The sequence below is a fragment of the Acomys russatus genome, chromosome 23 (genome assembly GCF_903995435.1).
Source record: "Acomys russatus chromosome 23, mAcoRus1.1, whole genome shotgun sequence".
Taxonomy (NCBI): Eukaryota; Metazoa; Chordata; class Mammalia; order Rodentia; family Muridae; genus Acomys; species Acomys russatus.
This window is the reverse complement of record NC_067159.1, coordinates 13,543,776-13,569,673: the sequence shown is the minus strand read 5'-3', so window position 1 is coordinate 13,569,673 and position 25,898 is coordinate 13,543,776.

The window sequence follows — 25,898 nt, the reverse complement described above, 5'->3', positions numbered from 1 at the left end:
GGATCTATTTACTCTGTTTAATCTCAAATAAATAACTTGAGATTATTTTTAAAATATACCTAACCGCACTTAATGCTTTAACAAGTTTCTAAAAATATAAAAAATTATACATATGAAAATAAATGTTTTCATATGTCAATATGTGATTTTATAGGATATGTAAATATACATATAAACTCATACACATTCCTGTATAACAGTATTGTCAGAGAGAAACTCCATTTGTTACATAAGCCTATAAAGCAGCTGAAAAAGCACTCTCACCAGTGGCACTGCAGCTGTCATAAAGTTGAGGCACAATGTATTACTCATCTATTCATGGTAATGGTGTAAATAAATTTACTGTGCTGTCAGGTGTATAAAAGTATGGCACATGCAGTTATGCATGAAATACAACTCTGCGTAATGATAATAAATGACTGACACTGGATTACTTATTTAATGTCCTATGTATTTTATGATTATGTTAGTGTGCATTCCTTCTCTTTGATGAAACACAAGCATTTCAAAATACTACACACCGTTGTGTTATGTTGCTTGCACTACCAGCAGCCCTATGTATCTTAGACTTTACACACTTTTTGATTGTTTCCAGAGGCCACCTTAAGTGACAATCCATATAGTATTTAGGTTGTTGTAAGTGTGCTCTATGATGCCCACAAATAAAGACATGTTTCTTAGAATTAAGCCTCTTATTAAGTGGTACTTTCATCCTCGTTGTCATCATTTTGCCTTCCCTTAGTTTCAATTACTCTTTTTGAAGAAGCTACTCTAACCCCCTTCTTAGCTCCTGCCTGGGACTGTATATGTCTCAAAATAAGGAAATCTTCCCTTCCCTTCCCAGCCCCACTCATGAAAGAAAAATACTGGGGCTCCGTTTTATAGTCCAGGATGATGGAGTAAAACATTGAGAGAATATATCAGTACAGCAAAAGTATAGCAAAATATCCACAACAATAGCTAAAACAGAAACACATTAGCTTAGTTGTTTTTGACTGCCTGCTGTTGAATTTGGAACATTAGATGTTGTTCCCTTTCCCACATCTTTTCTGAAACTTTAAAAATCCATCTTTTTCATGGGATGCTATTTTAAAATCTCCCTTGCCACTTGCCCCACATTTGCATGAAAGTTGCTTAACTAATATGAAAACTGAAAAGCTGGCAGCAGGAGGATGAGAGTCACGTGAACTTGAAAAAATTAAAAAAGGGAAATGACAGCACTCTGATAAGCAATGCCCCCACTTACTTCTTGATCCACTACACATGGTCTTGTATAACTTTGTATGATCCATAGAATTTGTTTATTAAATCTTCTTTGACATCTTTTGGGGGGTCAGTCTGTCTTCAAGACAGGGTTTCTGTGTTTAGCCTTGGCTGTCCTAGACTTCCTTTGTAGACCAGGCTGGCTTCAAACTCACTGCAATCCTCCTGCCTCTGCCTCCCTGAGTGCTAGGATTGAAGATGTGCATAGCTATGCCCAGCTTCTTTCTTGTACTCTGGTTTTTTTAAAGATATTATTGGTTAATTACCTTTTTATTAAATATTTTACATATACATTTATATTGTCACACACATATATAATGTTACCTAGAGCCAGAAGAACCATGAAACAATCAGGAATTATATAAATGATACTTTCTTAGTGTTTTGACTATTTGTATTTGGCTGCCTTGAAGAAAACATCTTTCCTATCTTGGTGAGTCTAAAATTCTGAATGTAAATCAATACATATCATATCTCATCCTTATCAAATTAAGACATCTATCTAGACTCAAAAACATCTTAATCAATAAACAACTAAGTATACTTATCAAACTAAACTATCTGTTCTTCAACCTCATCAGAGACTTTAGAAGGAATAAACTCGATTACCTGAGTATACAGGGGGTACAGATTAGCAGCTTCCCAAATGAGAGTATGACAGAGACAGTTTGCTGCCTGAACAGTCACACAAAATTCTCTATAACATTGCAGCAGCATCCTCAGCCTTCAAACCCAATATCTCTGACACACATACTTGTGAGGCAGGAACTATTGAGAACTTGCTTACCCTGCCTTGGAAGGATTGGCTGTCAACTCTGCCTGTATCCAAACTTGCCCTTTTTTAGGCAGAATTCTGTCTATGGTAGAAATGAGGACATTTTCCCCAGTGGCTTGTTTACCACATTTGAAGCCATCTCCATAAGGAGGTTCTTTGATGTTAATCATCCTCTTTGAGGTAGGCTGAGTTTTGCCAGGAGTTAACCTGTCTCATTATAAATGAATCTTTAAAATTATAAAAAAAGGCCATATTTAAATGTCATACTCTGAGGTTTTTTGAAGACCTTATCTAACTATTTTACCTCATATTTCTATAAAATCATATCTATCTGTTGCACCTAAGATGTATATTCTTATGCTAAAAACAGACTAGTAATTGATTTGACCATGATTTAGTCAACTAATAATTAGCATGTATAACTTATTTATCCTAATTAACTATGCAATAGCACTTTCAAAGTACGGGAAGTCAACCTTGTATTATAATTGAGTTATGTGGGTACAACACCTCATATCAGAGTAGAAATATCTCTAAAGTGTGTGAAGAATAATCTTACATTTGAATTCTATACCACTGTATGTAAAATTAAACTTATTTTGCATCTATATACAAAATTATATAGCATTGAAATGAAAAATAACCTTGTGAGTGACAATTAACACCATTTTCTTGAGAAGTAGATTCACTATTCTACATTTTGTCCCATCTTCCCTATGTATTTCTGTATCCCCCTGAGCCCAACCTTGTTTTCTCTCTGAATAAGACCAATAAAAACTTATCACCAACTCCAATCAAAATTAACTCTCTCTATAGCCCAAGAACATAACCAAAAACCTATCTGATCCCTCTTAAAGGAAATAGGGCTTCATTCTCTTAAGGTCTCTTCTGGCTGATTTGTGATGAATAATACCTTTGTGGGGCACAAATAAAATTGTGGAAAAGAGCAAACAAGCTAGGAGTAACATTTGTGGTCCATCCACTTTCTAAACTTTGAGAAATTTCAGGCTTAATTATCTGAAATGTTGGACCAATTGGGATTGGAAGCTTTCTTTGAAAGTGTCCATGGAGTTGTCTCATTTTGATGAGAAACAGCAACTGAAGCACTTGGTGCTGAAATATGAAGGACGCAGAATGTCAGTGTCCAGCATGCTGAGAGGATGAATCCTGTCAGGTCTGATCCAATGCCAGTGTGCAGTTCTTTTGTTTTCAAAACATATAATTTCCCACAAACATTATATAATTCTAAAATTGTAAATGTATAAGGTTTGTGTGATGCATGAAACAATTAGGGCTGGTTCTCTGCTCTTTGTATGAGCAGTAAAAAAAAAGACATCTGTAAATATTCATACAGGATAACCACACTATTATACAGTGACTGAAACATTAACCAAGGACCATGTATGATGTGGACCTTGACCCTCTGCTCAGATTCAGTAGCACAGTCTCCTTGTGTGTCCCACAATATGGAAAGTAGGGATTATTTATGACATGGACTCTAGCCACTGAACTTTGATATCCTTCCAGTGGCAGGGCGGCCTTGTCAGGCAGAGGAAAAGGATACAGGCAGTACATATGAGACGTGATAGGCTGATGTAAGATGTTATAGGAGGAGGGCTCCCCTTTATGATGACAAGGGGATGGTAGGAGAGGCAATGAGGGTGAGAAGGGGAGTCAAGAGGGAAGGAGGGAGAGGGATATAATTTAGGTGTAAAGAATTTAAACTGCAGAACAAGTAGCTACTTGGGAATAGCTCTGAGACTGGCTGAGACATGAATGTCTAAGCATAGATGCTTCTTGTTGGCTTTCTTGGACTATTAAAGATGATTATTTGAGAAAAAGAGGACTCCTCCATTTTTTTCTCAGAGTTAGCTCTGAAGAAATTGGCTTAAATACACTAACTTTTGTCTCCAAGTCTCTGTTAGATCAGGAAACATTGCAGACATCAGGTATTCTTGTAAGTACCCACATATGAAAAAGAACACTCAAAAAGTACTCATAAATAATTGCCATAGTCTTCTTTACTTATTGCTCAAATGTTTTACAAAATAGTAAAAAGTATGCTTTAAAAATTAATGTTTACTTGTTTTGACAGAATTTGTATTAGTCATGTTTGATGAAGCAAAATGATCTTAAATGAATAAACAAGGTTGTCTGAAACAATCGGAGGTGGAGAGTTGACAGATTTGTAATTAACCTTGGTTTGGGCAATTATAGAAGTTAGTAAGTAAAACTGTCTAGTGTTTCTAAACTGGAGACTCGTGACATCCCGGGGTTGCAGTCTACTTCACATGTAAAGCTCAGAAAATCAGCCAATGTACTGCATAAATCAAACTTATGGATTTAAGTCTAATGTCATTCCAGAGTCAGAAAGAGTGTCTTGAGTGGTTTATGGTTTGTGTTATGTTCTTAATTAATGAATTCACTGATTCCTGCTATCATTTGAACAGGCAATCAGCTTTCTGCAGTCTACAGAGTTAAATGTTAACATCTTCTGGAAACAGCTTACACACACCCAAGTAAAAGGTTAAAACAAACAACAGAGACCTCTATAATCCTTCCAGTGAAACCGGCAGAAAAATGAACCACCATGCCACTTCATCCCTGAAGATCATTAGTATTTTGCTTTCTAACTGCAGCCCATCTCATAGGCAGAAAATTAATGGCTTCACAGTCTCCTGGCATGAAAGTCGCCATTACACCTGTGTGAAAAGACTCAACTTGCATAGTTTCTCACATAGTATTTGATGGTGGAATTAATTGACCAACCTTAGGTAAAATGCTCCAAATTTATGAAATTTATTAGTCTGGAAGAAAAGTCACCTTTGAAAGGATGTGAAGGTTTCCATAGTAACATGAAAAATTGAGAAGATCTTTTTTCAAAATCTAAAGTAGTTCATATAAAAGGAGAAACTGGGCATCCAACTTCAAATGAATCCAACATATAATTAAAGAGCACTCCTTATTTCCCAGGCAACATCTTTCTTCACGGTTCAGTGACAACATGAGTCAGTATTTCTGAGTTTTTGCCATCTTTACATTGTTCCACACTAAACCAATCTTTCTATGTTATTAACTATAGCCTATCAGCTGAAAAATTACCATGGTGTTGTAGGAAAGCAGCCATTTTCTTCTTTCTTGTTTTAACTCAGGCCAATGTTGACTTTTATTGCTTCTGCTGTCAAAATTGGTCTCTGCTATTCATTTGTAATGGTATATCATTTACATAAAACTTCATAAACAGCCCACTGTTTGTGATGAGTTAATCTTTTAGGAAAACCAACCAATGAGGTATAATCTCTAATGTGCATACTGCATGTATATATATATATATATATGTATATATATATATGTGTGTGTGTGTGTATTATAATACTATGTGCATATGTATCTATTATGCATTCGAATTATCTTTTTCCATATATATAAATTAAAAAATCTACTTTTTTCTAAGTTTTCACCACACCCCTAATTGCTGTGGGACATCTCTTGAAAATTCATATTGAAATTTATTTCTCACTGTAATGCAGTTAAGATGAAATTAAATTATGAAAGGTTTATTCTCATAAATTAAATAACACATTTATTATAGAAATGAATTAGCTGTTATTACAGTGTTTATGTTCTGGCCCATATGTGTTCTTGCTGTCAGGTACTATGTAAGCTTGTTTATTCATACAGCAAAATACTTTCTCCTATGTCTTAGTTACTTTTGCATTGATGTGTAAAAGAAAACACCACACTCAAGGCAATTTATAACAAAGGACATTTAATTTACCTTTTGGCGTTACAGTGTTACAGTTGATGATGATGTGAGCAAAAGAACAGATGAAAGCTTACCTCTTACTCCACAACCAGAGAGGAAAAGGACTGAGAGTCGCTTTGATATGTCAAAGCTCTTCCAGAGAGACATAACTCCAATAAGGCCACACATCCTAATCTTTCACAAATACTTCCACCAAGTGGGGACCAAGCATTCAATTATGAACCACTCTCACTCAAACCATAAAATTCCACTCCCTGGGTCCCATAATACAAAGATGGCCTCCATCCTCTTTCACACTCAACATCATTTTAAATTTCAAAGTTCAAGTTTCTTCTGAGACTCAATGTAACATTGTAATTATAACTTTCTATAAAATCAAATGGCAAATTACATATGTTCAACACACAACGGCATAGAATAGACATTACTATTACAAAATGGAGGACTAATTCATAGCAAGAAAATACTAGACCAGAGAAAGCCTTAAACCCTACAGGAAAAACTTCAAAGGCAATAGAGCAAACTCCATGCCTGATGTTAAAGGGCTCTTCCACTCTGTCTTTGCTTCCTAAAACATGTTACTCCCATAGGTAATCTCTGTTCTTTGTACTAATATCTCCTTGTCAGATATAGTATGGTTCTAACATCTCTAGTATCTTTGTGTCTTCAATACAGTCCAGAGTTCACTTTTACAGCTTCATGCTATGGCTTCTCAGTGCCTCCATGCAAGGACTCATATACCATATGGTTGGCCTCAGTGACTCTTTTTATCCATGGAGGAAGATTCCTCAACTCCTTTACTCATGAATTTTTCAATACTTTAAAGCCTGACCCACATGGATGACAATGCCTACTTTGTCTCCTAATTTTGGGTGACCCTGTCACCTATGAATCACATTCATAATAGGTTTTATTTGTTGTTTAGGAGCAAAAAAAAAAAAAAAACCTGAAGCTTTCTTTTTACAAGTTGGAATATTAGATGAATAGGGTCTTTCCATGAGGACACATTTCTTTAATTGTACTTCATATTATAAGTGGCCAACAAAGGGAAAGCTACTGTGAGGAAAGCTACCTGCCTTGGTAGCTTGATTGTTTTCTATTATCTTATCTTCTTGATGCACCAGAATTGAATAAACCAAATACAATACTCCATGCATCTAATTCCTGCCAATACAATTTAGGTCTTTCCAAAGCAGCATGTTACACTATTAGATCCCAATACTGGAATAAATGTTATGTGTATGTGATATTCTTACATTTCTTATCTAGAGGTAGTTATTTCCTTGTTGGAGCCCCAGAAAGGGTCCCTTCTTAACTATATTATGATACTCCCATAGTGAGATAAATACTTTGTCTCCCATTTGTATACATTTATTACTAATAAGTAAGGATGGAACAATGTTTAACAGCCTTTAATGTGGCTGCATTTTCACTTAAGCATGAAGTTCAATGCAGGTAACTGTTCAAAAAGCCAGATGTTAGTTATATTTAACTTATCTTCAAATCTCTGAGAAAGTACTGGCACTCTTTGTGTTTGTTTATATTTTATATATGATATTACGAAATAACATTATTTATATGCATGCTTCAAAGTTTGCTTTATCAGATGATTTCATTCAATAACAATAGAATAAATTTACCATTAGCATAAAAATTTCCCCCGGAGAAGAATTTTAACAATTCTATGAATTTATACATTTAAGACACACATTACACACAAACACACACACACACACACACACACACACATGCACACAGGATTTTTTTCAAAATTAATCTGCATTTCAGAGTCAAATTTACTTGAGTCATAAATTTGTCATCTCAACTACTTTCAATTAGGAATCCACATAAGAATCGTGAACTCAGAGCCTAGGAAATGTGGTGACTGTCTGGGAGGTGTCATCCTGTTTCAAGATCACATGATGGCTGGCAGGATTCAGGCTTTGAAGCTGTAATAAGGCCTCCTTTGTCATGCTGCTGTGGCATGTGTTTGTAGCACATCCTGCTCATGGATTTCCCCACAGGTACTTACATGTGACCAATCAGCAGATTATTTGTGTCTTTGTCTTGTGCCTTGGAGACTGAGATGGAAAGGCCTCACGTCTACAATCAGGTCAGGCCCACATAGATAGTCTCTTTCTAATTCAACCAAAGTTATGTGATTAGTGACCTAATTATGCAAAAGCAATATGGAAAGGATAAATATAATTCCACGTATTCTCTTACTCAAAAGAAGAGGGAGTGACTTGGTCCTTCACAATGGACAAAGAGTTTTGTAGACTACACTGTACTCCTACCTATCACAAACATCCATTTAAAAACAGGAACTTTCTTTTTTTTTTTTTATTAATTTATTCTTGTTACATCTCAATGTTTATCCCATCCCTTGTATCCTCCCATTCCTCCCCCCCCCCATTTTCCCATTATTCCCCTCCCCTATGACTGTTCCTGAGGGGGATTACGTCCCCCTATATATTCTCATAGGGTATCAAGTCTCTTCTTGGCTACTTGCTGTCCTTCCTCTGAGTGCCACCAGGTCTCCCCCTCCAGGGGACATGGTCAAATGTGAGGCACCAGAGTATGTGAGAAAGTCGTATCACACTCTCCACTCAACTGTGGAGAATATTCTGACCATTGGCTAGATCTGGGAAGGGGTTTAAAGTTTACCTCCTGTATTGTCCTTGGCTGGTGCCTTAGTTTGAGCGGGACCCCTGGGCCCAAATCTGCCTATCATATTGTTCTACTTGTAGATTTCTAGGACCCTCTGGATCCTTTTATTTTGCTGTTCACCCATGCGTCTCTCATTTAGAGTCCCAATAGGATGCCTTCCCCTCTGTCCCAGTTTCCTGGTAAGTGAAGGCTTTCGTGACTTTCTTTTCTTTTCCTCTCTTTACCTGGGAGAATATGAGAAGGAGAATATGATCACAATATATTCCATTAAAAATAATTTTGTAAGAAGACTAGCAATAACAAAATATTAATAATCAGGAGTTTTGATCACTCTTAATCCCACAATTCTTATGAAAAAACATTTTACTTGACTTACTATTCTTAGTAATATAAAAATGACAGATTGATTGAAGACATCTTTTACTTTCTTTCTGGTTAATGTATTTCAGTTATGACTATGTTTTTAAAATATTTTTTTCGAACAATTAGTAGGAAATTTAAGCATTAAGTAATGCACTAATGAGAGGTGAGGTGTGTTAATTATAACTGATAACACATGTTATGATAGGGTAGTGTTACCACTGACACACAGATCAATATTTAAAAACTTTAATGTACCACATAACTAACAAAAATATTAAAACATCGGATAGCAATGTGATAACTGAACTACCAAAAAAGTTATACTGCAACCTACTGAATCCTTTACTATAGTACAATAGCTTCAATTATTATTTCAACTGAAGAAGACAATGGAGTAGTAATATAAAAATTAAAAAGGAGGAGTTTTAGAAGAATCGATATGAGAATCATATATTTATATTAGTCTTTTCTATTTCAGTATTATGCCAATATTTTATTTTTTTAATTGTAAAGTGAGATTATAGATCACCAAAGTTATTTATGAGCCCACAATACCATCACAGGCACATAAAATAAAGACATTATGTCCTAGACAAAAACATTTTAAAAATAAGACTGTATAGTTCAATTTAATAAACTAAAGCATGCCATTATATGTTTATTTTTCACAAGTTTTTGAAATAATTTATTCAGATTACATCCTGATTGTTATCCCCTCACTTGTATCTTCTCCTTCTCCTCCCTCCCTGACTCTTCTGCCCTATTGCCTTTCTTGAGATCTGTGACTGTAGGGTGCCTCCTCCCCCACAATGTGATCACAGCCTATCAGGTCTCATCCAGATAGCCTGCTTCCCCTTCCTCTGAGTGACACCAGGCCTCCCAAGCAAGGGAAAGTGTTCAAATAGGGGTCCCCACAAACATGGACAGTGCACTATCCACTGGCTAGATCTGAATAGGGGGTCTAGGTTTATTGCATGTAATGTCCTTGGTTGGTACAGCAGTTCGTGTAGGCCCCTTGGGTCCAGATCTGCCAGCCTTGATGATCTTCTTGTGGGGTTCCTGGACCCTCTGGATCCTTCTGTCTCCCCATTCTTCAATACCACTCTTACCTGGAGTCCAATAGCAAGTCCCAGTATCTGTCCCTATACCTCACTGGGTAAAGTCTCCCAGAAGAAATCCATGTTGGGCTCATATCCATGTATAAATGAGTATATAACATGTCTGGGTTTGGATTACCTCACTCAAGATGATCGTTTCTAGTTTTATCCATTTTACTGCAAATTTCAAGATTTATTTGTTTTTAATAGGTGAGTAGTGTTCCATTGTGAAAATGTACCACAGTTTCTTTATTTATTCTTTAAATGAAGGACATTTACGTTGTTTCCAGATTCCGGGTATTATGAATAAAGCTGCTATGAACATAGTTGAGCAAATGTTCATGGTGGTTTAAAGAATCCCTTAATAATATAAATATTTGTAATTCCTGATTGTATCATGGTTCATCTTGCTATTAGGTACTTTATTGTATATATGTGTAATAATATAAATGTATATGTAAAAAATAAAAAGGTTAAATAATAAAAAAATGAATCCCATAATATGAAAAAATGATCCTTGTTCATTATCATTGACTAGAGAAAAGTTAAAACTTGTGAAAAAAACTTCAGAATTTGATTTTTTTTCACAAGTTTTAATTTTTCTCTAGTCGATGATAGTGAACAAGGATTTTTTTTATATTAAGTTATTCTTTGAACCAGTGCTATCCAACATAAAAATAATGAACAAATGAGTAAGGGCTTGCTAAAAATCATGAAATAATGATCCAAATATTTATGTATAATACATTATACTAATGATTTTTCAAAATAAAATTTAAATAACTTAATCATAAAACAGTTTACATTTTTGCATCTATAAATGAGGTTATATAAGCTTAAAATGATTTTACATTTTTATCTGGACTCATCATTGGAGTCCAACAATAAGAATAAAAAAAGAAGAGAACAGTTAGTTATACTTTGTTAATATATCTAAAAGACAGAACACAAAACATTAACAAAATTTTCATAATAACTTTGAAGAGTTTAGAAGTAAAGAATCATCATACTTTTAGCCTAAAATAGATGAAAATTAAGTGCAATAACCAATGGAGTTGATTTAGGCAAAATGTTCATGAGAATCACAGTAGAAGATGATAGACATGCAATGATTTATAAATAACTTCCATGACATTTGCTTGTATTCATAATAAAATTGTGAATAAATTATGGAGATGGGAAACAGAATGAAATGCTGCCATAATGATTAATGTTTTTTGGATATAATATATATTAAGGAAGTAGCATAATTTTTATCTAAGGAAATTATGATCTAAACTGTTAACTTTGAACTGTATGCTGTCATCTGCAAGAACGTTATAGGTTTTCTTTTGGATCAGATGAGTTTAATGATTCAAACTTTTATAAACTATAATTTTCACAGTCTATGTATTCCAAACAATAGATCTTAATTCTGTAATGGAAGAGGCATTCATGCCATTAACAGGCACCTTGAAGTAAGAGGATGTTATCTAATGAATAGGAAACTTAATGATATGAATGTTCACAACGTCATGAAAACATCTACAGGACAGTACTCATGAAAAACTATAGTTTTGATATAAAAAATAATGTAGGAATATTTTCAATACCCCAGTCAAGAAAGTATTTTCCAAAGAAATAGTAATTTTATGACTACAAAGGCAGACACTCCCTAATACAATATTGCCCAGTAAGTTCATTTGCTATTAAATAAATCAATATTTCATAGGTAGGATAGTGTTAGGGCCAAAATTATTTCAAGGAATAAATGCTGGATTATAGCTACAAAGTCACTGATATAAACAGTTTTCTTATGAATATTATTTATGTCCTGGCTTTGAGGCTATATCACTGGAAATTCCATGTTACCTAACCCAAAGCTGAACATCACCATGGTAACCCACACTCAGATTCAGCTCACCTCCCAAGGTAACTTTTTTTTCTATATGTTTTTCTAAATGGATGAAGTAATTCAGACTGCCCCGTGAAGTCTAATTAGGATGCTCTTTTATGTTTATCTAAGTAAAAATGTGCCCAAAACTAAGGAGACATTGCAAATAAAATAGAGCATGCTGTAAGCCATCACCATAAGAACAGTTGCAGGATGATTCAGTGTGTGTGTGTGTGTGTGTGTGTGTGTGTGTGAAGTCATGTATTTATTCAATGGAGGATTCTGCTCAACTTTATACTTTTAAAAAATGAATTTCATATGAGAAGATTCATTTCTATTTTAACAGGGCCCCATGCATTTTTATTTTTAAAAATGATTGGGCAAGTATTTCCATGGTACCTCATTAGTTCCCACCTCCCTCAATGCCACAAACACACTTTTAAATTTTTTTTATTAAAACAAAGGAAAACTAATCATTTCGGTTATTTTAGAGTTGAGGCCCTGTGAGCTTACTCCTTCCATATTAATATGTTTACTGCTGTGACTGTTGTTAAGGTCTTTTTCAGCCAACCAAATACCAAGTGGACAGCCCTGAAATCAGGTACACACAGGTAATACTATACTGAGTGATCACTTTTATATTTAGGACTATAAGTATATTATATTTGTATACATAATTAAATAATAAGAGGCCATGAATATGAGAGAGTAGAGGTGCATGGAGGGAATGGAAAGAGTAGAAGAAATTGTGGATATGAGGTAATTATATTATAATTTTAAAAATAAAAATAATTTTATAACACACAGACTATAGAAAAGCAAATCATGATGAAAGATCAAATAATTATTTTAATGACAGATATTTTACATACATTTTATAGAGTAGCCATTTAGAACTGAGCACCAGCCAAGGACAATACAGGCGGTAAACTTTAAACCCCTACCCAGATCTAGCCAATGGACAGAACATTCTCCACAGTTGAGTGGAGAGTGGGGTATGACTTTCACAGGAACTCTGGTGCTTCATATTTGACCATGTCCCCTGGAGGGTGAGACCTGGCGGCACTCAGAGGAAGGACAGCAAGTTAACAAGAAGAGACTTGATACCCTATGAGCATACACAGGGGGAGGAAATCCTCCTCAGGAACAGTCATAGGGGAGGGGAATAAGGAGAAAATGGGAGGGAGGGAAGAATGGGAGGATACAAGGGATGGGAAGACCATTGAGATGTAACAAGAATAAATTAATAAAAAATTTTTAAAAAAGATTAGGTGCTGACTGAAAGAATGGATTTTGATTTGGATGAATAGTTCATTTCTTATTTGATGCTCTGAAATACAGATTTATCTGGTGATGTTCTAATTATGGACAGCAGTTCTCAACGCACACAGGACACAGATTCATTTGTAGACAATTGAACTTCTTTTTTCTTCTCGAGAGGTGACCCAAATACAAATAAGTTGTACTTTTAGGAACTAGACCTTTTCTGTTGCAATACTCATCTCTGCCAGCAGTAGAAACGTGTTCCTAGCATAACTCTTAACAGCCTCAGTTCGTATAATCCCTGTCTTACTTGCTTACTTCTGTTTTCTAGAACAACCTATTACATATTATCACTGGATAAGAATCTATCCAGATATGTTTAGGAGATATTTTAAAATGTATATTCCAAATATCACTCAATCCCCTTTACTTATGTCATGGGGAATTGTTTTATTACTAAAATAAAATAAAACCGAACCCGTTTATTTTATTTTATGATCTGTTGGAATCAAGTGACACCAGGATTAAGAGTTTTAGAATTATTGTGTAGTTAAATATTTTGTATCAGGATACATTTTATGAATTTCCTTTATTTAGTTAATTTGAACCTATTACATGGTTTTCTTATTCAAGTATCAATTTTGCCAAGTGATACCTATCTTTACCAGGTTGTAAAACATTAGGTGATTCACAGAATAATGGGTATTTCATTGAATTATCCCTGCTTCCAGTTTATTTCATATAGTCCTAAGTGCATTATGACATTTTTTATTTCCTCCTTTTCTGTATTTGTAATTTCTTTTGTTGGATACTTAACTCATTTGTTTAAACCACCTATTTAAACACTGAAATATGTTTAAGGTTTTTCTATTAGCATAAGTACTATGTTATCTGTCCTGCAAAACAATTTCAGTAATGTTTATATCAAAATGAAGCAGACAAACATGTAAAAACAGTTTAATAACTGTATTCTATGTATAAAGCCTTCTAATAATGCCCTTGGCATCCTGAGAGGGCTGTTTTTATAGAACATGTGTACATAATAACCTGCTAGAAATAAAGAAGCTTCATAAAGCTCGTGCATGCATTACTTTAAACGATGCAGTAAGCTTAGTCAACAAGAAAACATGGACAGTTTCTGTTCAAATATTGTCCAAGTATTTCTTTGTCCAAGTGTAGGTGGATTTGATTTGGTTTCATGATTACAAATGGAAAACTGTGAACTTTTAGGGAGGAACTCCTACTTACTTTCTATGCCTGTGTGCAATTGGGTATGCATATTATAATGTCAGATTCATTATGGGAAGAGAAATGCACAGTAGAAGAAAAAACAAATAAATGACCTTTGTAATCTATCAATAAAAACAGAGAAACACACACACACACATACTCCCTAGTAGCCAGTTTTCTTTCTCTTGAACTCCATGAAGGGAGGACACAAACAATAAAGAAAGCCTATGAATATCTCCACTAAGTTCCTCTACTCTATTTTTACTGCAATTGAAATGCTGCTTTACTTAAAACTGCCTTGCTACTTTTGTAAATCATGTAGGATTTTATTTTATTGTTGAAAAAGACATTAAAAACCCAGGAACACCTGGTGAAGCTGTTCTAGACTTCTTCAACCATGAATAATAAAGTCACACCCTCCCTTCTCTCCTCCTGGTCCCACTGTCCCTCCATGTTTCCCCTATCCCCTCTCCTCTACTCCAAAGAGTAGGGAAGCCCTCGACAACAATTCAGCATCGAGTCACAACAGGATTGAATGCCTCACTTTCCCCTGTGAACTGGGGAGGTAACCCCCAAGGGGAAAGTGATTGAAAAGCAAATAACAGGGTCCATGTCAGAGTCAACCCCATTCCCCTTTCTAGGCGACCCATATGAGGACCATGCTGCCACTGTCTCAACTAGTTACATCTGTGTAGGGGGCCTAAATCTGGTCCATATATAGTCCATGGCTGGAGTCTTGGTTTCCATAGGACCCTTTGCATCTTGTTAATTGGCTCTATTGGTCTGCTTATGGAGCCTCTCTCTTCGCTGTTTCTTTCCATCGTTCCCCCTAGTCTTCCACAAGACTCTCTGCATTCCTCCCAACGTTTGGCTGTGGGCCCATGCATCTGTTTCCATCAGCTGCTGGGTAGAGCCACTCAGAGAACAGCTGTGTTACTCTCCCATAATGAAGTATCAGGGGTTGATCGATGTAATTGAATTAAAGACCCAGAAATACATTTACACACCTATGCACTATTAATTTGTGACAAACAGGCCAAAACCCCACAAGGGAAAAAGAAAGCGTCTTCAACAAATGGTGCTAATCTAACTGGAGTTTACATATAGAAAAATGCAAATACATGTATATCTATCACGCTGCACAAAACTCAAATCAAAGTGGATCAAAGACCATAACATAAAACCAGAAACAATAAGTATATTAGAGGAGAAAGTGGAGAAGAGATAATTTCCTGAACAGAGCACCAACAGCTCAGGCTGTAAGGGCAATAATTAATAAGTGTGACTTCATGAAACTGAAAAGCTTCTGTAAGGCAAAGGGCACTGTAAACAGAACAAAACGGCAGCCTGCAGATTGGGAAAAAATCTTCACCAACTCTACATCTGACAAAGGGCTAATGCCTAAAATATATACTTCTTCAATTTTTGTTTTGTTTTTAAGACAGAGTTTCCCTGTAGAGTGGATATACTAGAACTTGTTATATAGACCAGGTTGGCATCTAACTCAGAGATCCACTTGCTTCTGCCTCCCAAGTCCTGGGATTAAAGGCTTGTGCCACAACTGCCTGGCTACTTCTCCAATTTTAGTAGACAGTGTTTTAGGAATTGTTGTCTTTAAGAATCTCCTTCTGTCACAGGTCTAGGTGAGGGGAATAAGGTGAAAGTGAGGGGATAACAATTGGGATGTAATCTGAATGAATTATATTAAAAATAAAAATAAACAACAACAACAACAAAAGAATCTCAAATCCATCTTCCCAGGCTCTTTTAACTATAAATGTTCTGTCAAATAGTGAATTCTTATTCTCATAGGTCTGCCTTTCAAACCGACTTGACCTTTCTCTCTTACAGTATCATCACATCTTTATTTGGCATTGTAATCTTTTAACTATAATATGTTGTGGAGAGGTTTTCTCTGGCTAGTCTCCTTGGAAGGTCTTTAAAACTTTTTGTATTTCTTTCTTTAGGTTTGGAAATTTTTCTCTTATATTTTACTGCATATATTTCCTATATCTTCAACTTGGGGTCTTTCTTCTTCAACATCCATAATTCAAAGAATACAGAATTTAGTTCTTTTCCTGGTGTGCCACCTTCTGTTGTTTTGGTGGTTTTGTTTGTCTGTTTTTTGGTTGCTTGGTTGGTTGGTTGGTTTCTTACTGACTTTTACTGAGCGATCCAAATTCTCCGTCTTGCCTTCTAGCCTTGACTTTCTGTTCTCTACACAGTCCATTCCATTGACTAAGAATTTCAGTGAGATTTTTATTTGATTTTCAAGTTTTTCATTTCCAACATCATTTGAGATTGGATTTTCAGTTATTTCTCTTTTGCATTCTATTTTTACAATGCAGACTGAATTCCTTATTTCATTTGTGAGTTTTTGTTTTTTCTCTTGGAACATATTCATGTCATCGCTGTGTGTTTAAAACACACTCCTAATCATTCTTTTGAATTATTTTTCTGGAAGTCCTTTTAGGTCATTGTCATTAAAATTCCCTTATTGTGAAACAAGTACTTTGTGGAATAAATATATTGGAATATCTTGTTTTGTTTCTGTACTGTACATGTATGTTGGTTGAGTTTTTTTTATCCTTCCTTCCTTCCTTCCTTTCTTCCTTTCTTCTTTTGTTTGTCATTTCTCTCTCTTTTCATGTTTAAAATGACTTTCTATTTAAGTGGAGGTATTTATCATGTTTAGGAAAGGACTAAATCACAGTAAGATTCTGATGCCCATTTCCTTCTACATGGTAATATGGTAAATAAACTCAGGAGCAACATGGGCAATCCTTAGTAGGGGAATCTTCTCTGCTAACTGCAGATAGGCTTCTGAAGGAAATCTTGGTCTGTGACTAGAGGGCGGTTTACAGTTGACAAAGGCAGGCTTCAGTGGGGGAAGAAAGGTGCAAGAGTCCATGTGGTTTGGGATTAGTGCAGGAAATACCTGGTGCAGGTAGGCAGGCTTATGGCCTGGAAGCCCAGACTTTCACTTGGTATAGAAGGTGCCAGGGTACAATAGATATATGTGATCCCCTAATGGCTACAGGAGTCCATGTGTACTGAATTTTAGACTTCTGAGTATTGTAGCCATACCTAAGCAGGAAAAGCTGTAAGAAGGAAGACCTATGGGATGTACTCCTGAAGCAAATTTATTCATAAATATAAATAAGCATGGAACAAGAGATTAGGATCAGTGTCCATTGTAATCACTCTATAGTAAAAGTTTTTTTTAAATATATTTTTGATTTATTGTACATTTTTATTAATTTTTTTCTACATTTTACATATAGATTTATATTATTACACATATATACAATAAATTACCTATAGCAAGAACCATGACACAATCAGCAATTATATCAATGTTACAATCTTAGTGTTTTAGCTATTTATATTTGACAGCCTTGAAGAAAAAAACTTCTCTATCTTAGTGCATCTAAAAATCTGAATGTAAATCAATATCTATCATATCTCATCATAATCAACTGAAAACATCTATCTAGAACTAAAAAAAATCTTAACCCCTAAACAACTAAGCTTAATTGTAAACCTAATTTATCTGGTCTTCAACGCCATTAGAGACTTGAGAGGAATAAAATGGATTACCTGAGTATACCATGAATGCAGGTTAGTAGCTTTCCAGATGAGAAGATGACAGAGATAATCTGCTAACTGATTAGTCACCCAAAACTCTCTGTAACGTTGGAGCATCATCTTCAACCTTCTGGCCCAATATATCTGACAGACATATTTGTGAGGTAGAAACTTTTGAGGGTTTGCTTACCCTGTCTTGGCAGCTTTACTTGAGTGCTGGGAACCAAACTTGGATCCTCTGCAAGATCAGTAAGCACTCATATTTCTTAGCTATCTTCCCAGATCCAAACCTTGCTTTTTAATCCATGACTCCCCGTTTTTTCCTATAGTTTCCATGCAGCAGGACACTAGCTCTCCAACATGAAAGTTATGGAAATCCTAATTCCAGACTGGAATTATCCTACTATCCTGAAGCTCTGGATCATTATTATAAACATAATTGTAGTAACATCGTGTAATACTGTTTACTTCCCTGCTGTCACTGCTCTATTTTCTCATCCAAAAGTATAATATTATGACGTGGCAATTTCTTTATTTTTCATTCATTAATAGTTTATTACAATTTGCTCAGATTACATCCTGAATGCTATCTCCTTGCTTGTATCTTCCCTTTCTCACCCTCACTCCCTCTTTCACCCTATTACCCTCCCCTTGACATTTGACAGAAGGGGAAGTCCTCCACCACCATGTGCCCATAGCCTATTAGGTCTCACTGGATAGCCCGCTTTCCAGTCCTCTGTGTGCCACACAGTGTTCCCAGCAAGAGGAAGTGATCAAATTGGATGCACTAAAGTTCATATCACAGGCAATCTCCACTCTCCTCACAACTGTGGATAATGAGCTGTTCATTGTCTAGATCTGAACAGGGGATGTAAGTTTGCTGCATGCATTGTCCTTGGTTCATGCAATAGTTTGTTCAGGCCTCCCTAGATCCAAATCTACCAGCCTTGATGGTCTCCTTGTGAGGCTCCTGAACCCTCCGGGTCTTTCAATTCCCCATTCTTCCATAACATTCACAGCGATCCATCAGCAATAAGTCCCAGAGTCTGTCTTGATTTCTTGCTGAGTAAAGTCACTCTGAGGATATCTATGTTGAATTAATAACCACTTATATGTAAGTATATATCATGAATGTCTTTCTGTGTCTGGGTTACCTCACTCAAGACAATCATATCTAGTTGCACCCATTTGCCTGCAAATTTCAAGATTTCCTAATTTTTTTAAAGATTTATTTATTATTATGTATACATTATAGGTGGTTGTGGGCCACCATGTGGTTACTGGGAATTGAACTCAGGACCTCTGGAAGCGCAGTCAGTGCTCTTAACCACTGAGCCATCTCTCCAGCCCTGATTTCCTAATTTTTAATAACTGAGTAGTAGTATATTGTGTAAATGTACCACAGTTTCTTCACCCATATCGTACATGTTGAGGGACACATAGGTTGTTTCCAGATTCTGACTATTATAAATAAGGCTGCTATAAACATAGTTGAGGAAATGTCCTTGTTGTATGGTGAAGCATCTTTTGGGTATATTCTCAGGAGTCGTATAGCTGGGTCTTGAGGTAACACTATTCTCAATTTTCTGAGAAAGCACCAGATTGATTTCCAAAGTGCTTGTACAAGTTTTCACTCCCACCAGCAATGGAGGAGTATTCCCCTTTCTCCAAACCCAGGGGCCAGGATGTGCTGTCACTTGAGTTTTTGATGCAAGCCATTATGATGGGTACAAGATGGAGTCGCAGAGTCATTTTGATTTATATTTCCCTGATTTGCTTTTCTTTAAGTTTTTCTCAGGCAACTAAATCTGTTAGAAGAGAACGTGGTGAAGAGCCTAGAACTGATTGGCACAAGAGACAATTTTCCGAACAGAACACCAATAGCTCAGGCTCTAAGGTAAACAATTAATAAATGGGACTTCATGAAGCTGAAAAGCTTCTGTAAGGCAAAGAACACTGTCAACAGAACAAAATGATAGCCTCTTTACCGGGAAAAGAATTTCACCAACCCTACTCCTGACAAAAAGTTAACCTCCAAAATATATAAGGAACTCAAGAAGTTCAATACCACCAAACCAAATAACCTAGTTTAAAAATGAGGTATAGAGCTAAACAGATAATTCTCAAGAGAAGACTATGAAATGGGGTATCAATTAATAAAGGAAGAAAATGTATGTCTAAAAATCCAGGAGACTAGAGAACCAGAGACAGACATTTCAAATGTGATAAGGGCACTCTTAGGCACTATAATGTAACATAGACTTTCACCTGGATAGAGAAAGATGAGCAATGAGAGAAATGAAGGGAATCACTGGTCTCCAAAATCTTATGGTCTTACACTCCTACCTGCTAATGTTTCAGCTTCAAGGAACTTACAAGACATTGCTATAGCAATTCCTCTGGTTTTAACATTGTTTTCTTCCCTTCTTCACCAATTCATCCTCAACTTCGCAAAGGAGTAACATAAATATGGGATTATCCTCTCCCTTATGGTGAGGATTGAACTATTTTGCCAAAGAAACAGCAATGTGTTTTTAAACAACTTAAACAGTGATGAGTCTTCACAGAAGCCATTGCCCACTGCCAACAAAAGGCTCCTTTTAGTTAGCAAACAAGACTGATGAGTAACAGTAATCTGTGAATATTATCATAAATGCTTTAAATGAAATTTTATAGTCACCTAACTCCCACTTAAAAAAACACTAGCATTGACCAAGTACTAAGGCTTCTGATGTCCTCTCATCCACAAATTTTTACCCTGTCCTATAATGTACAAAATGTTTCCCTCCTTCCCAAGTGGGAAAGTAGTTCGCTTTACTCACAGTAATTAATTGTTCTTCTCTTGCACCAGTGAAGATATCTAGCACTTGATAGCATATTATATACATACATAACTACAGATAACTATTAGTAAACACTCTGATCCCAAAGTCAATATGAGTCTTGCTTTTCATAATTATGAAAGCTAGCAGGAAAGGAGAAATTTCTAGCTTCATGTTATGAAGTCAAAACATGACATATTCATCACTAATGGCCAAGAATCTACTGCTGGGCATCTATGCCTGTGGATCACACGATCTCTCTGGATGTCTAATGAAATTTTCACTGGGATCATATAAAAACAGCAAAAACCACAAATATTTACTTTACGACTCACAACACTAGCAAAATTAAAATTAAGAAGTAGCAATGAGGATAATTTTGTTTGGGGGCCGTGTATTAAAATGGCATGGCATTAGAAGGAGTGAGAACCACTGATCTAGTGGAGGGCACATGAGACATAGAAATAGCAGTAGGTCTTATGGCTTCTGACTCCACTGGGCCCTCTCTCATCAACAACCCAATGAAAGGTGCCAAGCCTAGTATTGGAAATTTTACTCAACTACCATGTGGCTCTGGGTTGTCATTTTTTAATCTATATAACTTCTTTTGGATTATTTGAATACTATTTTCCATTCTTATATTTTTTTTTCTAAATCTGTAAGACCCTCAAAAGATAGTATTATGTCAAGTTGGGCAGATTCTTCACAAGTACCGATTTATTTTGGGGTTATATGGCTTGAAGGGATATTAGAACACATTAATGAAGTTTGTTATAACACGAAAAGAGCCTATCAGATGTGTCAACTGTTTCTTCAAAACAACTTTGACAAACACTACCTCACTCTAGCAAACATGGTTAAGAGGAAGTGTATAAAAATAGAACAGAAGAGGAGTTTGGAAAAGGGACATCTAATATCCCTTGAGTGTTTGAAAAATCCACATGGAAATTTAATTATGTGTGTGTGTGTGTGTGTGTGTGTGTGTGTGTGTGTGTGTGTGTGTGTAGATATTCCACGTAGGCTATTATGGTTGTTCCACTTCCACGTCCAAAGTTTGCAAACTTTGTTGTTGGAAAGCCTATTGCAACTGAAATGTTGGGAAAAGGTGTTCCATAGACATATAAAACAATAGTGCTTATTGGAACCGGTCTTGATTACTCACTAAAACTTGACTGTAAGACTGTATTTTTGAGGACACCACACACATTGGTCACAAGACATAAAGAAGTGATGGCCAGTGTTTGAAAGGCAGGCTGATGTTTGTAAGTTGGAGGCCAGGGTCAGTTTCCTCCCTTCTGGCTAGCTTTTATAGTCCTTGAAGGTATCATGAATATTTTGGGGGGTAAAATCATCATAGGCAAGCCCTGTGACTTTCTATATGAACAGTCTGGCAAGACGCTTCAATGAGTACAAGAGTTGTACAAATTTAATGGGCTACCAACCACTATCTGATTGAATTTATAGTGCTTGCTGCACAGTAGGAAGCACATGTCTAATACCTCAAATCAGGCCTAGACCTTATGCATGATTAGTGGGTTCACAGGCTCTAAGGATGGGTGTATTACTATTCTGCTGCTAAATGAAGATAGAATCAAACTGCTTGCTAAATTCATGTAATTCTTTCTGTGTATCAGTGAAGAAGCTCTTGAACTTCATCAGAGAAATCTCCTTGTTCAGAGGATGGTGCTGAGTACAGAAACTCATAATTTGTCAAACTGCAGGGAATAAGTGTCAGTGGATTGCTCGTCCATAAATTGGGCATATATATCACACTCATCCCCAGGGATCAGGAGCCATCTTGGAAAAAGGGGTTAGGAAGATCATCAGAGGCAAAGTTTGGGCAGGACTTCTGTGAAGTTCTTATCTTCTGGATAAGAGCCAGAACAACTGCGACTGCTATAAAATCAAGAAGGGAAAGCCAAGAAACTGTAGCATCCAGCCCTTATATTTTCTACTTCTTTGCTCCTACTGGCTGCTAGATCTCTTACAAGGTATACAGTTGTGCTATGCTGCTGGTAATTGTGGCTTCCGTTTACTGGAATTACAAATGGTCAGCTTATCTTGTACACTAATCTCCCGAAACAAAGGAAACAGTATTTAGGAATTTGATTGAATTGCAAGGTACTTTGCCAGGTAAAACCCTGGCAAACCATGCAGAGTTTATACAGCTTCCTCCTTTTTTGGTTAGAGATCTGAGGCTTGGGAAAGGAAAATGACCTTGCTTAAGGCTAAACCTTAAATCAAGGTCTGTCTTTTGATATACTCAATATTCCTATGCAATCTTTATGTATAAGCCTTAAAATGATCCACATAAGGGGATTCGAATATCTCCAGTGATTTGTAACTTCCCTGTTTGTCCTGGGACAAAGAGGTCTTTGTGGCATTCACAGCTGGTAAAATTATACCCCTGAATCTACTATCGTAAGGCAGACTCCTCGAGTGAGCACAATTCTAAATATTTGCCAGCTGTTGACAGTACTGAAATTTAGCCCTGGGAGAATGGGGCTAGGCACTTGGCGATGGTTCTGAAAACAGAGGTTAAAATCTCCCAGAGATAGACTGTCTCCTCTGCTACTCTAAGACAGGCCCTGGGGATATTATTAGTCTCTTTAACATCTGTGAGGGAATTAGAGTTGAAACACAGGCCAGTGGCCTCATACTGGGGAAATGAGATATAACATGCAACCAAAGAAATCTAATCAACAGGAAAAATGCTGTCATGCCTTTCTTTTAAATCCACTCTGTGCTTGTAAGAGAAAGCATGCTTTGTCATTGGCACTGACAAGGAGCAGTGGCAGATCTGAAGACAGCCAGACTACTGCAAATGCACCCACAGTGTTATAGAGCTTTGAACTACAGAGAATAATGAGTCTCTGTAGTGATTTCCTTTTGAACAGGAGGAGTACTTAAAGAGATGCTAAATAGGCTTTGTTTTGAACGTTTCAGCCTTGTGTCTAGAACAAATCACATAATCACTCTTTGTAGTATATTTTCATCTACTTCTAATAAGTTACTGAATATTCTAATTTTGGAGCAGAGGTCATTCTTGTTTATTGCTGCCTTCAACAAAGGAAGATGCAAACTTGACCACAGAGGACCTCAATAATTAACTCACTGAAGATCATAAAACTTTCCCTCTCATGGAAACCACAGAGATCACAGGGTTCAGTCTCTGTGCTTCAGAGATGAATACACTAGAATCCAGAGAGGTAAAAATGACTTTGCTCAAGGTCACAGGGTTCATCCATGACTGCACTGGGACTATAGCTAAGAGTCACTAAAATCCATTGTGCTTGTAATTCTACCGCCCTGTGAACAAATTACAAGTAAGGACATTAAAAGTCTCTGAGATACAAGGTCACCCTAGATTCACATTCTGTATTTGTGTTTTTCAAATTCTCAAAGCTTCCCAAAATTTTTAAAAATTCTATGAGAGCCATCCTTGTGGTGGCTTATAAACACACACTCTATCATACACAGCATACACAAACACGTACATACACAAACATGCAAACACATCCATATGTATTACAACAGATAACACATACATGCATACATAATATACATAATACATACAGTGAATACATGAACAGGGGCTGTTTCTCAAACACACACTATGTTTATGGAGGGTTTTACTTTTAATCTTGATTAGATCATAAAGAATAAGCAGTTCAATAAATAGAATGACCTTTGGATTTTGTTCTACTAAATTATGGGGTTTTTTTTAGAAATGACAAACTACATAGTTTTCTATATATTAAAAATAACATATGCATATTTTAATACTTCCATTAAAGGAAAATAGTAAATCATAATTACATTGCTACTAGGTTTTAATATCCATGCCAAATAAATGTCCTTATTATCCCATTATTTCTTATGTTATCTTGCTGATTTTCTTTGCTGAAAAAAGTCACTTAAAGTATATCTTTGGGAAAAAAAGAACATTGTTTTCTTAGGTACAACAATTGAAAGAAGTGACTAAGTGCATTTATAAAATTTCCTTATCATTCCCCTATCCTAGCAATCCATGTCTCAATCTGTAATGAGGAGACCTAATGTCAGTCCTTCCCCTTTGCTCAAACTTTCCATATCCTAGAGCAAGTGTTGTGAGGTGGAGCCTGATACTTTCTTGAACCATTATGACCAAGAAGCCTTGTCCATGCCATTACTCTCACTGGGGAGAAATAACTGCCACAGAGGATAATGTATATTATTATTATTAACAGCCAAAAACAGTATTTATGAGTGTATAATAGATTAAAAAGAACTTTATGCATTTTATTTTATTTTTATTATAATACCTTCCAGGAAATAGAACTTTCATTTTTGTAACAAAAATTATGGTCATCTCTTTATTTGTTATTATATATGTAAACAGTTGATATAAAATATAAATTAATTACTAATATCTATAGATTGTTTAATATATATGTATTTATATATCTCATACCTATATATACTGAGGTCTTTTATGCATTATCCAAATTTTTCTGATTTTTACTAAAATCATCCTTATCTTCATGTGAGCAAGCTAAGAAATGCCAGTCACCTGTCAAAGTTCATGAGTTATTTGGTAAGTGTTAGAGCGGTATTTGAATTCAACTGGAGTAGATAGCCATTGGCTAACAGTATATTTGAACTATGAAAAAGAAAGAAAAAAATCATGATAAGAAGTGGGAAAGCACACCTAACACAAAAAATAATTATTACTATTGTGTTACTATCTCTAATAAAGTTGTGTAGTGATGACTGAATCATTAGGGTATCATGCTGGCCACAGAGTTGATGGGGGTTAAAAATGATGCCTTTATTCTGAATGTGTAAAATAAGGAGATGACTACAAATGTTACTCAATGGGAATATATGTGTCACTTAAATTGAAAGATGGAAAATTTCTCTTCATTGATCTATCATCCATGCCCATGATGGATGAGCCACATATGCCTCATTCTGAATATCCCAGTTCCAATGCAGAGAGGCTGACCTTAATGGCTGCTTCAGTGCATTTACTTAAATTGAAGTAAGTATCTCTTATATTTGTTAAATAACCTAGAAGAAAAGGAAGTGAGAAGATTTATTCTATCAATATTTTAAAACATCCTTATTGCTATCACTGTAGATAGTCTGTGTCCTTTTGTTTCAGGCTAGCAAATGTCTCAAAATTCTAGCAAATGCTTCCTTCCTA